Raw genomic sequence first — 13,538 nt, forward strand, 5'->3', positions numbered from 1 at the left:
GCGTTGTTCAAAGCCATTGTCAGTACTGTGGGCTGAGCACAACTAAAGGTTAGATTCTAAAGCCGTCCCTGTGCTCGACATAAACATGATCTAGAAATGTACCGTGCTATCCGGTTGTTTGACTTTCATACACAAGTGGGTGTTTAAATTTTTTGCGGATTCTATCCCTCTATCTATCTATCTATCTATCTATCTATCTATCTATCTATCTATCTATCTATCTATCTATCTATCTATCTATCTATCTATCTATCTATCTATCTATCTATCTATCTCTCTATCTATCTGTCTGTCTGTCTGTCTGTCTGTCTGTCTGTCTGTCTGTCTGTCTGTCTGTCTGTCTGTCTGTCTGTCTGTCTGTCTGTCTGTCTGTCTGTCTGTCTGTCTGTCTGTCTGTCTAGCTCTTTAGCTCTCTAGCTCTCTCTCTTTCTCTCTCTCTATATATATTTTCGATCTCTCTCTCTCTTGATCTCTCTCTCTCCTTTCAGTGTAAGCAAATATGTTTATTTGATTAAAGCATAAACTTTTAAAAGAACATTATTGCTACATCGTCTGCAGTATTGATGTGAAAACAAAGGGTTTTTAAACATCGGTAATTTTCAGGATCATGCACACACAGTGACTAAAATAAAAAAGCAATAATGTTTTAGCCATGGTGTGTGCTCGTTCATTTGTCTATTCAGCTCGTAAGAATCCCTGAACAGCCATTTGATTTTAAACATAAAAATTCATATGACTCAGTCAATTTGACATATTAAGCTAAAAAACAGCTTCAAACTGCTACATTGTTTGCACAGTGCCGGTACTTTCACTTGAAATTTTCCAAAATGACAGCGATACGATTGAAGAATGTGATTTTTCAGCACATTTGTAACTAAATTTTGGATTAGACTTTAAAAACATTTTGCTGCCACGTAACTAAGAATGCTGAACTTTTCCGCCCACAGCTCCTAACATCCGAACTTGGCGTGCCGACAAGTGACAGCTGAGCCTCTTCACAGGTCAGTAGTAACACACATCTCGGGAACTTTACTGACGCCGCCTTTCCTGCGAACCTACAAACAAACGAGTCTGTGATTTCTGAATGAGTGCAGCGAGGCGACGAGCCGTGCTGATCGATACGAGCGCCGATGCCAAAAGCATCAGCACAAACAGAGCTGTTTAAGCTAAAGCAGGTCAGCTGTAAATACTGAGGCGTTGACATTTTGGAAGCTGTACGTGCACGTTAGTAGCAGATCAGTAAAGGTCACAGGTATTCTAAAGGTCATGCATTTCTGACCCGTGTTTAACATTTTGAAAATACAAATTAAACAGATTAAAACATTAATAATTATCTATCTAAGACTTTTTATGGAATTTGAACGGTAATTAAGTGGTTCAACCCTTTAGCAAATCACCTATGGTTTATTGTACACAAACTTTATTATCCCTGTGAATATTATTGTGTGACTGTTTATGAAGCATTCACACTATTGTGAGCCATTTTTTTCCATACATTGTTATGCATCTTTCTTGTTCCGCAATTTTTGTGCTATTTCAACAAATCATAAATCAAAACGTTCAGCTCGTTCAGGTGCTATGACTTTTGGTATCGGTGCAACTTTAGCTTTTTGAAATATTTAGCCTTTTCAGCCATTGTTTTCTCATAGAAATTGAATTGAGCTCATTTTACATCCTTCAACTCTTTAGATCTGTTTACAACCTTTTACTGCTCCTTTCACATTTTGTTCTGCTTCAGCTTTTTTCAGCTTCCTTCTCCAAATTCAAACTTTGTCAGCTAATGCCAGCTGTATTTTTTTCAGCTGTTTTGCGCTCCTTTCAGATTCTTTCTGCTAACAACATTTTTGTGCTTTTTCTAACTTTTCCTGCTAATTTCAGCTTCCTTCCTAAACAGCTTCCTTTCAGCTTATTTCTGCTAGTTTCAACTTTTTCCTGCTATTTCAGCTACTGTTTGATGCTAATTTTAGCTTTTTCAGCTAATTGCACATTTTTTTGCACTCGTCAATTTTTTTCTGCCTAATTCAGCAAAAATGTGCTCTACTTTGGGTAATTTAAATATCTTTCTGCATTTTAGCTACTTTTCAGTAATTTCAGCTTTTTTCAGACAATTTCCACTTTTTTGTGCTCGTATCTGCTTCTTTCATCCTGATTGGGCAAACGTGTTTTTTTGTTTTTTGTAATTTAAGCTTTTTCTAGCTTTTCAGCTACCTTATCTTTTTCTAGCTAATTCAGATAAATTCAAGATTTTTGTGGTAGTTTCTGATTCTTTCAGCCTAATTAACTTATGTCTGCTAATTTCAGGTTGTTATGCTCCTTTAAGCTTTTTTCAGCTAGTTTCATATTTTTCTACTATTTAGCCGTTTTTATGTTAATTTGAGCTTTTTCAGCTAATTCCAAAATGTTTTGGCTCATTTCAGCTCTTTCCGCTTCCTTTTGGTAGTTTAAGCTTCTTTCTGCCTTTCAACTACTTTTCAGCCGTTTCTTTTTTCTTTGTTTGTTTATGTTGTTGCTAATTTAAGCTTTTTCTTTTTTAAGCAAATTCCCTAAATTTTGTGCTAAGTTATGCTTACTTGAACATATTTCAGTAAATGTGTTCTTTTTCTTCTGCTAATTAAGGCTTTATTTCAGTCACATTTCAGCATATATTTTTAGCTAATTTCAACAGTTTTTCAGCAAGTTCTTCTTCAATAAGCGTCCACACTGCATTTCTGCAGGAAATGCAAAGCTCTAGTTATTATTAACTCATCCTTCCATTATCAGCACTCGTTTGAAGCAGCTGTGCAGTCGTCGTTGCTTCAGGGAAATGCTGCATTTCAGTGAAGCTGCTTCTTACAGAATCATGCGAATAACATTTTTTTAAATAAATGTCTTACCAGTGGCAGACTACTAAATGGTTCACTTTATCTCTCCATTTAGAGCTGTTTTCTTTCACAACACAGTTCTGTGTTTTTATCTAAGCTTCTCGCCGATTTGTACCGGCTCTGCTAGAAAAATGTCATGCGCAACCATATTCAAATTAAAATGTGTTTACTCCTATTGATATCTACACGTGCCTGTCTGCTGTCAATTTGACCCTGTCGACAAATTATTAAAATCCCACGTATTATCAGTGGCCACATGTTTATTTGAATAAGGTGCTAAATTCATGTGTCACATCACAGATGGGTGAAAATACAGACGCTCGGTCCTCAGTCTCTAAATTATTTTGGTTTAATTAAATGGAGAATTGTGTCTGCATCTGCAACTGTGCTGTGTTGCCATCTCTTCTACGGACAGTAACTCTCAGCTGGCCTAAAAGCTACTAAATAGCATCATCACCTGTCTTGCGTTATAGGCCACGTTCATGTAATTGTAATGGACACTATGGTGGGGAGGATAAACTGTGGGAAAAATAAAATACTCCCTAAATTATATTAAATATTAGCCACACTAAACCAAACTTCTGTTGCTACTTTTATGTTGAAATTCCAGTGAAAGTGCTATATGATGTACCATAGTTTTTAAATGTCCAAATATACAAACGTTTCAGCGTTTCCGTGCACAGAAAAAAAAAAACTTTCTCACGCAAACACCCACAAATCATCAGCAAAGTTGCTTGCCTGCCAAACATGCAACCCACCCCCACCCCTGCTTGGCACGTTTGCTGCCATTTGCAACACATCTCCCCACCACCGTCCAGATGAACAAGAAAGTATGTGCACCCCCCACCACCAGAAACTGTGCACTCTTACTTCTAGAGATGAGATAAATGGCTCTTTGATGGGAACCAGGTCTGGACGATGTTTGCTTCATAGAGAGGCTTAATTCTGAACGAGTGACATCATCACATAAGGATGTATGTCATTGCATACATGATAACATATATGCATACATGCTGACAACAGGGCCACATGATACATCAGGGCTGTACCATGTGCTTTGTCAAGTGGGAAGAAGATGCATCGGTTTGTTTGCATCAATAAAAATCCCATCCATCTATTAATTAAATTAGAGTCTGCAGGTTTGTTTGATACTTTACCTTAAGTATATTGAAAATACAGTATGTAGTGATGCTTGGGTACAAATAATGAAACATCTGTGCAGCTTCTTCATAGCACCATTTCTGCTTTAAGGCTGTAAAGTTGTCTTTATAGCGACACCTACAGGTTAGGAGTAGAACTGCAGCAGAGCTGGTTAAAACCACAGCAAACTGTGTCAAGAGGTTACATTTTTCTTAGCAGTTATGAGGAACCTGTTTATGGAAGGTTAGCTCAGGGCTATTCAACTAAATTGCTCCGTGGGCCACAGTTACTGAAAGCCAAGAGCTTCGGGGTCAGACATCCAGCAGTTATTGTCATTAAGTAAGTTTGTTTTATGGTTTAAAATCTAATTTTATTTAAAAATGAACCCATTTGTGGGCCGAACTGAGCTCACCTGTGGGCCTGATTTAGCCCATGGGCCACCAGTTGAATAGCCCTAGGTTTGCTCGTTTTTATTGTTAAATATATTTTACACACGCACATTTAGCTGCACACTGAGTTGTGAAAGTGCTTACCTTATTTGCTATGAAAGTGTAATTTTAAAACAAAGAGTTTTGAACAGTTTTTTGGTATTAAATTAGTTTAAATGAAACTGTCATCCTTCTGCTTTGTTAAATTGAACGGCATTAAATCTCTGTGTCGAATCAAATTTATTTTGAATTGCAATGATTAGGGGTTGAATCATATTGTGTCATTCTGTTTGTTTTGCTGCTCATGTAATTTTAATGTGTTGTAATATTGTCAGTGCGTTGCGTCTCATATTGGCCACAAAGCAGAGAAGCACAACCTCTGGTGCATTTAGATTTTTTGTTAAGTCCTCTAGGACTCAGATTTCAGGATTATTGGATAATTTTTTTCATCTTCTATTCAATATTTTTTTTTAAAAACCCGACTCTACAGCAAAATGGATTTGGTTTGTGGATCATTTAGTAACTTTGTCAACTGCCATATTAGATTTTGTCGCAGGAAGTGAATATCCATCACACCTGCCCTGCCCTTACATAATGCATTAAAGCTTTTATTAAAGTTTTATGCAGCAAATGACTCAGATTTCTGGGTGAACCAGAAGAGAAATGTATCTAAAAAAGAAAATCTACTTGGGAAACCAACTTAAAGATGAGTCTATTTATGAACTCAGATGAGTCATTTTCTAGTAGAACAAACACAATACCTAATAACAACAACAACAAAAGTTAAATTATGTCATCTGGACCCGTTTCTTTAAGTGAGGAGTGTTTCGTGCCCCATCTAGAGGACTTCCTCAGTCTACGGCCTGCCAACCAGATACCACAATACAATACAATACAATTAATGTAATACAAAACAATGCAATACCTAATCCTTCAGGTTTTGAGTAGGAGAGAACATTTGTAAGCTGCACAAATATCTTTAGTTTTTTCTCCAGTGTTTTTTAGTATATGTATATGCATTCATATAATTATTGTCAAATGAATATTTATTTCTAATTAAATAAGTCACCATAGAATTCATCCATCCATCCATCCATCCAACATCTCTTTCCACCGCCACCTCTTCCAGCTCTTCTGGGAAGATCTCAAGGCGTTCCAAAGGCAACTGAGAGCCATAGTCTCTCCGGCATGTCTGAGGTCTCCTCCCAGTCAGACATGCCTGAAGCACCTCCCTAGGGAGGCACCCAGGAAGCATCCTTAACAGATGCCTGAACCACCTCAACTGGCTCCTCTCGATGTGGAGGAGCAGCGGTTCTACTCCGAGTCTCTTCCAGATAACTGAACTTCTCTCCCTATCTCTATTAAGGAAGAGTCCAGCTACCCTGCAGAGGAAACTCATTTCAACCGTCTGTATCCACGATCTCATTCTTTCAGTCACTACCCAAAGTTCGTGACCATAGGTGAGCGTAGGTACGTAGACCGACCAGTAAACAGAGAGCTTTGCCTTACAGCTCAGCTCCCTCTTCATCACAATATGTCACCACGGAATTAGTGAAATTGTTTTTTTTTCCTCAGTGTTCTGCAGACCTGGTTTAAACAAGTCACAAGTGACATCTGTAATAAAATAAATGTTCTTATGAAAAATAATATAAAATACATGACACTTTGAGATTAATTTAAGTACTTTGACTCGAGTAATATCTGTTAAAGTCTTACAATTCCTTGAAGGTATAAATGTCATGGGGCTTAGATTAGAGTCTTAGACTATCATGATGAGAAAAGGAGTTGTTGCTCTTCTCATCAAATGTTAATGAGAAATCCCCATTCAGTATTTCAATATCTCAACAGATGTTAGCCCTCAGAATATGAGTTGGGGATGACTCTCAACTACCACCACACCAAAGTTTAGCTTGACTGTTTGTCTGTAAAATTGACTGTTACAGCCATTTTTTGCATTTTTGATAATGTTGCTTAGCTGTGGCAGCCATCTTGAAAAGGGCTGACTCCAAAAGTTAATCAGTTGTAGATGTATAAACAATTACATTTCCCCAACGTTCCAATATTATTTCTTTTATTGTCGGTAAATTAAAGTAAAACAAATATACACTTTAATTTCCACATTTACATTTATTCCTGCACATTTTCAAACAACTTCCTTGTTGTTCTGAGTGACCGGCGTAGCTTGAGCCTTTTAGAAAAGAAGTAATGAATTATTTGTTACATTCATCGCACCGGCAGAGCGAAAACTGTTAACAAGCGAATGGTCAGCTGTATGAAACCATGGCAACTGAACACCGGGTCTAGTGTGCCTCGCTGATATAGAATATAAAATACATCATAAGCCTGTTGTTGCTCTCCTTTCCTTCTCCCGGGCTTGGCTCCTGGTGCCTGTTGGCAGAATGTCTTCTCAGCTTTATTGCCTGTGAACACTTCAGCCACATGGACTCGACGTGCAGGAAGTCATTTCCTGCTGAAGTCACTTCAACACATCACGGAGGGAAAACGTATAAAGCGGGGGAAACATGCCAACTAGTGACCCAGAGGTACGGCGGAGGAATCCGATACGATGTGCTGACGGTTCAGCGGGGTGAGTGGGTTGCAATAAAGTGAATATGGTAAAGTACAGCGAACGACGGCTGATGGGAACTCTGAGTCATGCTTAGGATGAAGAACCGCTCTTGGTTTTGACAGAATCATTTTGTAGTGAGTTGTGGAGCAATAATAGATCTGCACAAGCGACACGGGGCACTTTTAATAAATTATTATAGCAGTAATGATGATTTTTGCCTGACTGTGGGTGTGTTGTCTGTACCGTTGGCAAAAATATCTCATGAGCCATCAGACTTTTACAACTGGATAACTTCAGACCTCTCCAAGATGGCTGCCACAGCTAATCTAAATTACAGATGCAGCTAAGCTTTGATATGATGGTAGCTGACGGTCATTCACAGCACATACAGCTACCAGACCCTGTGAAATACTGCAATACTGCATGAGATGGCATTACATGATCTTTCTAAGGCAGGGCTGTCCAACTGGCGGGACGGGGGCCAAATTAGGCCCACAGGTGAGTTCACTTAGGGCCATCAATTGATTCATTCTCAAATAAAACTAGATTTTAAACTGTAAAACAATAACTGCTGGATGTGTGGTCCCTGTTCTAATGTTTGACCAAAACAGCTGTAGCTTAATTTCTCAAAATAAAATGATTTTTGTTTAAAGTTCTAACATGAAAGGCTGCAGGCAATAATGGGAAACCCCACGATTTTAACGTAATAAAATTATACAATGCAAAATTAAAGAAGTTTGAAATATAACCATATAACAGTATGATGGATAATAAAAGCAAATGGACGACATTTAAGCTCATAAAATAATTAAAGTAGGTTATAAGTCAGACACATTTACATGTAAGACAAGAAGATGATAAATCAGAAATTAGACGGATGGAATTTCACAAACTGCAGATTTTTGGAATTGTTTTTGTTTTAGCAGAATAAATTTTTGTGACTTAGTGAATCTTTGACTTTATTTGAAAAGCAGCTGGAGATTCGGACACTAAGAGTCGAGCTTCTACAAAGTGCAACCACCTCTGTTTGTTCAAGCTTAACTTGTAAAACAGACTTTACGCTTCACTTTGGACATGCCTCCATTTCAAAACCAATTAAAATGCGTCTGGTATAATAACATTCCTTAATCTGATTTTTATGGATCGTTCACAAGTAGAGTTAATATCCTACCTGTAGCAGATAGCCGTTTAAACAGTCTTTACTTGGTGAAGTAAGGTTCAGTTCTACTAGCTGATGGTTAGTCAGAGCGGGGCTAAGACTGAATTGGACAAATGCCATCTTGAAAAAATATATATATTTCAAAGCAGTTTACGCCAACGCTAATTTGTCAAATTTTACCCAGCTGTAAGTTTTGCATTATGGGAAATAATATTCCTGCTGGAAGTGCTACCGACCAGTGAGACCAGCTTGAACAGATGACCACAGATTTTTATGGAAATGATACTGAAACACAAAACTGACAGAATTGTAATGATTTATAAAACGGTTTGCATCATAGAGAAATATATCAGGATTAGAGGTGGTAAGTTTGATTCACTTTATGGACATAAATTAATCTAAGCCACTCAATATAGTGATCCGGTTCACTCGGGTGAGTCTGTAACTGACCAGCTCTAATTTAGCTACAAGACAAGAAGCCACCAAGGACAGGTGCCGTATTGCAACCATGTAGGAATGAGACGTTTTTCCTGACATTTTAAAAATACAGTTAAAATATTTTTGTTTTAATTTATGCTGTTTCACATTTTGACTGCTCAAGTATGCATTTTTAAATGCTTTGCATTAGCTAATTATTTCCAGTGGTTCCCAACCGTGGTCCTTGAGGAACGCCATCCTGCATGTTTTACTCGTTTCCCTGCTTTGACGCACCCGATTTGAATGAATGGGTGATTAAAAGGCTTCTGCAGAACTTGAAGTAATTAAATCACTGAACCAGGCATGGTGGAGCAGGAAACAACTTAAACATGCAGGATGGTGTTCCTCAGGGACCAGTGTTGGGAACTACTGTGATAGATTATGAAGGATGTGATGTCAGAGAGTTGGGAGGGTGTAAATGATTAATATTCAGAATAAACAGCACATCTGGACAGTTTCTCAATTATCCATTACCTACTATCCTACAAGATGTGGGGAGGGGGGGGTTACAGTGTCTTGCCCAAGGACACTTCAGCACGCTGCATAGACTGGGGATCAAACATCTGACTCTAATTAGAAGATAACCCTGCCTCTGGGCTAGGGCGTGTGTACGTGGGAATCGTGTATCAATAGTCCAGTACTACTCTCTAGTGTGCAGGTTCTGATTCCAAAAGTAAAACTTTGCAGCTCTTTAGAAAAATCTACGTTTTGACTTCAGTGTTGGACATTGAGTAAATATAAGTGCAGTCTAAAAAAGTTAGGTCTGATCCTCTGGACATTCAAAAAACAAAACAAAACAAAATTGTAGAAACGTTTTGTCTTTCAGCCGACATGCATCAGGATATAAGAACAGTCCATTTACCAGTTACAATGTAAGTTTAGGGAGTCTTTCTTTGTGGCCAGTAAGACCTTTCTGAAGTTGGCGTTGTAAGAGCAGCGATCCAGTTTGGTCTCGGCTCATCTTGAACTAGCAATTAGCTCATCAACCTTCAAGTCAGATATTTGTCAACCGTGTCCGTGGAGCTTTGTTTCAAAACACCTGAACTGTCAGTTATTACAGAATGATCTTAACCTAATGGCTTTGAGTCAAAAACATCCACTTTGGCTGTGGCTGCCTGCCTGGGAGGAGTCGACGGGGGACAGGACGGCCCCCAGAAACCATCTTAGCTCCCGCAAACTGGTTGGTCCACTTAAGAAGTTTATTGCTTGGTGGGGAAACCGTTTACTGGAACTCCTCAGACTGATGAAGCCCTCTGGATAGAGGGCTCTATAAAAAATAAACTGTCCAGATGACCTGACTGCGAATTATTGGATTTGATACCTGGATGATTGAGCATGAACTTTGTTGTTATCCATGAAAGGTGCTCGTTACCGTGTCATGAGGACCGGGCAAAAAGTTATAAAGAAAACAAAATGGAGCCCATTTTCACCCAAGCCTGATGGTTATGATGTCTTTAAATTGTAAATGTGTAGTTAAACTTTGTAACCACACTGTAACCGGGCTACCTGCCACGTGCATTTGTTTGTTTGTCCATGAAAGTCTGACAGTTGTGAATATTTACGCCCAAATGCAGGTCAGCTTGGGGAAGTTATAAGAAAAAAAGAAAAACCCACAAAGATTATTTTAAATCCATTTTCTCATTCCAAGTAATAAACTCAGCTTAGATTTCCAAGGAAACTGCCCCATAGACTAATGTTTCTGTCTGTTGGAGAAAACTGATGGACGATTGAATAAATGGAACATTATTTGGACCTAACTGCCTTGTTGCTCCTGCCGAAGCAGCTTCCCTACAGAAGATTAGCATGCTCCATCAGACTGAAACCACTCTACCACCGTGCAACCTGTATTATTTATGCTCCGACTCGTGCAGCTGAAAATTTATTTTCTTTGTGTGGTGGTGGTGGTGGGGGGGTATATAAATTCCACAGCCTGGGATACAAACAGGCGATTCACATTCATCACTCGTGGGCTTGAAATGCACGCGTTGGCACCTATTGATTAAAGTTTTTTTTTTTTTCTGCACTCCTGCTAACTATTTAAAACGAGTTGTTCAAATTAGCTCTAATTGTGGTGATTACTTCTTATTAGGCCGAAAACATCAAAGAATTATGCGCTGTAAGGTTTTTGAACGAGACTTTCTTCCATGTTTGCTTGAATAAAACTGAACAGTTTGACTCGTTCACAAGCGATTTGAGTAAAAAAAAAAAGTGTTTGAAGAGAATTTCCATTAGTTAAAAGCTACGTATCGGCTTATTTGTGAGAAACTCCAGAAGACTCAGATGGAGGCCTCAACAATCACCTGGATCAAGTACTACCTGACCAACAGTCCACAGTTTGTGAGACTGAAGGGTTGTGTGTCTAACAGGTGGTCAGGAGCACCACAGGGGCCTGTACTCGCACCATTCCTTTTCACTCTGTACACCTCAGATTTCCAGTACAAAACAGACTCCTGTCATCTGCAGAAATATTCAGATGACTCTGCAGTGGTCGGGTGTATCAGACATGAACAAGAAGATGAGTACAGGGTGGACCACTTTGTGGCATGGTGTGGAAACAATCATCTCATCTTGAATGTGAACAAAACGAAGAAGATTGTAGATTTCAGGAGAAACGGGAACAGGCCAGTTTCCATCATGGGAGAAGTGGAGGTGGTGGCGAAGTATAAATACCTTGGGAGTTCACCTGGACAATAGACTGGACTGGAAATGCAACAGTGAAGCGTCTACAAGAAGGGACAGAGCAGACTGTACTTCTTGAGGAAGCTGAAGTCCTTCAACGTTTGCAGCAAGATGCTGCATATCTTCTATAAGTCTGTTGTAGAGAGCACTATCTCTTCTGCCATCATCTGCTGGGGGAGCAACACCAGACCAAGTGACTTAAAAAAGATCAACAAGCTCATACAGAAGGCTGGATCAGTTCTGGGGACTCCTCTAGAACCTTTGGAGATGATTGTTCAAAGAAGGATTCTCCATAAAATGAAGAACATTATAGACAACCCTCAGCATCCTCTTCATCAGACTGTCATACAACAACAGAGTGTCTTCAGTCAGAGGCTTCTTCAGATCTGCAGTACAGACCACTACAAGAGATCCTTCCTGTCCACAGCCATCAGCATCTAGAACAACTCTTTAATGAAACCAGGATGATGAGTTACAACAACATTTAATTTTCCTCTGGGGTTAATAAAGTATTTTTGAATTGAATTGAATGGAGGAGCTTGCAGGTAATAAATCTGCAGATGTTGAATTTTAATGGTGTGTTCAGGGAGACGACCTCCGCCCAAATGAGTAACCTGCCCTTGTCCTTGGATGAGAACAGGAGAGCCAATTGGTGTGGATTCCCTCACAAACACAACCACTTATTTTGGATTATTGTGATGACATGAATAAAACTGTAATAGTATCTGCTAATTAGCTTCAGAGCTGCTTATTATTTGGGGAAATGCCACAGATGTGTGGGCTGCATGCGTCTTTACAGTCTGCAGCAGGCAAATAAAAAAAAAAAAAAACACTGTAAAAACAAACGGTTGAACTTTAACCAGTACAACCGCTGCAACAGTTTCCATTATTTTTATCTGAATATGTTATAACCCATATTTTTGAAATGAATCAACTTAAATGTAACAACTAAACTGCACTCAATAAAATGCATTTTAACCAGTTTTTACACGTGCTTACTCAAACAGTAAACCATTTTCTTTTTATACTAACTTAAATGCTTACATTTAAAATATTTCTGCATCATCTATTTAAATAATTAATGCAAACTTGTTTAAATTTTGTCAGCTATGTTAGATTAATTCATACAAATTTTAAAAAAGTGAATAAATTGGTAAAATTATGCCTGGTTTGCTTAAACATATAATGAAATTTGCTGTTTTTATGTTAATAATTCTCCTTGTTCAAATGAGGGTGCAAAATACATAAAAATACAAACATTATGCTAAATAAGTTTGGATATTTACCAGCTCATTAACAATTATTACATCTAGTAAGTTATTGCCATTGCTGCCAAAAAAAAGGATGTAACAGAAATAAAGCATGAATCTATGCATGTTGTTTGTGATAAACGTGCAAGAGCTGCTTCTAGTTATCGTACGTAGAAGATATAAACTTTAAAACTTTACCAAGTTTTCTGTATTCTTAACCTGCAACGAGGAGAATAATGAAACTCTTTGACGACACAAATTGACCTGAAGGACAATAATCACTGATGGTGCAGTGAAATAATATATTCTGTCATTTAATTTATCTATTTTTAATCATTTATTAGTTTGCAGTGTTACCAAAAGAGATGCAATTTAAATATAACCATTGTTTCAATTTAAATTTACATTAAAACACTTGATTAAAATGTTGGTAACATTCAGTACCTGCTCAAATAATTTTTACAGTGTTATTATGAACCAGAGGAGCATAAATGTTCTGAATTAGAGATAAAAACATGACTGCAGCACTTATTGCTCTATGGGGACAACTAGTTGCCATCCGCTGAGATTCCCAACAACAAAAGTTGCTTTGAAGGAAGGAGACCTGCTATTTGAGCAGCTTTTGTTTGAAAGTGTCAGCATCGTTTCATCACATACCCAGTGACATTTCTGAGCAGACCCCCCCAACCCAGCCCCACAGTCTGAGAACTCCCCATTTCATACAAACACACACAAAAGAACCAGTGAGACGCTCGTGAGGATTGTGGGTTTGTGTCTGAGCGGAGGATTGTACTGGAGCATCCCCACTCAGGAAAATGGAGGAGGTGATAGGCAGTGTGGGATGAGATTGGAGGTGCCCTGAGCTGTCAGGGGGGAGGGGGGGAGTCAAAACATGTCAGGGCTCTTTGGGGAGAGACTGGAGGGATATTGGTGGTGGTGGTGGTGGTGGTGGTGGTGGTGGGGGGGGGGGGGGGG

At 38.7% G+C, this 13,538-nt stretch overlaps 1 long non-coding RNA gene across 1 annotated transcript in view; it reads left to right on the plus strand.

The window, feature by feature from the left end:
- The first annotated feature begins 944 nt into the window (after positions 1-944).
- The window catches only part of LOC119424444, a 70,843-nt gene continuing 58,249 nt past the window's right edge, over positions 945-13,538 (plus strand). Inside the window, exon 1 of the long non-coding RNA XR_005187509.1 lies at positions 945-1,001. This is a non-coding gene — a long non-coding RNA (uncharacterized LOC119424444). The remainder of the gene's footprint in view (positions 1,002-13,538) is intronic.

This window comes from Nematolebias whitei, chromosome 18 (genome assembly GCF_014905685.2).
Source record: "Nematolebias whitei isolate Nwh7 chromosome 18, NemWhi1, whole genome shotgun sequence".
NCBI classification, from domain to species: domain Eukaryota; kingdom Metazoa; phylum Chordata; class Actinopteri; order Cyprinodontiformes; family Rivulidae; genus Nematolebias; species Nematolebias whitei.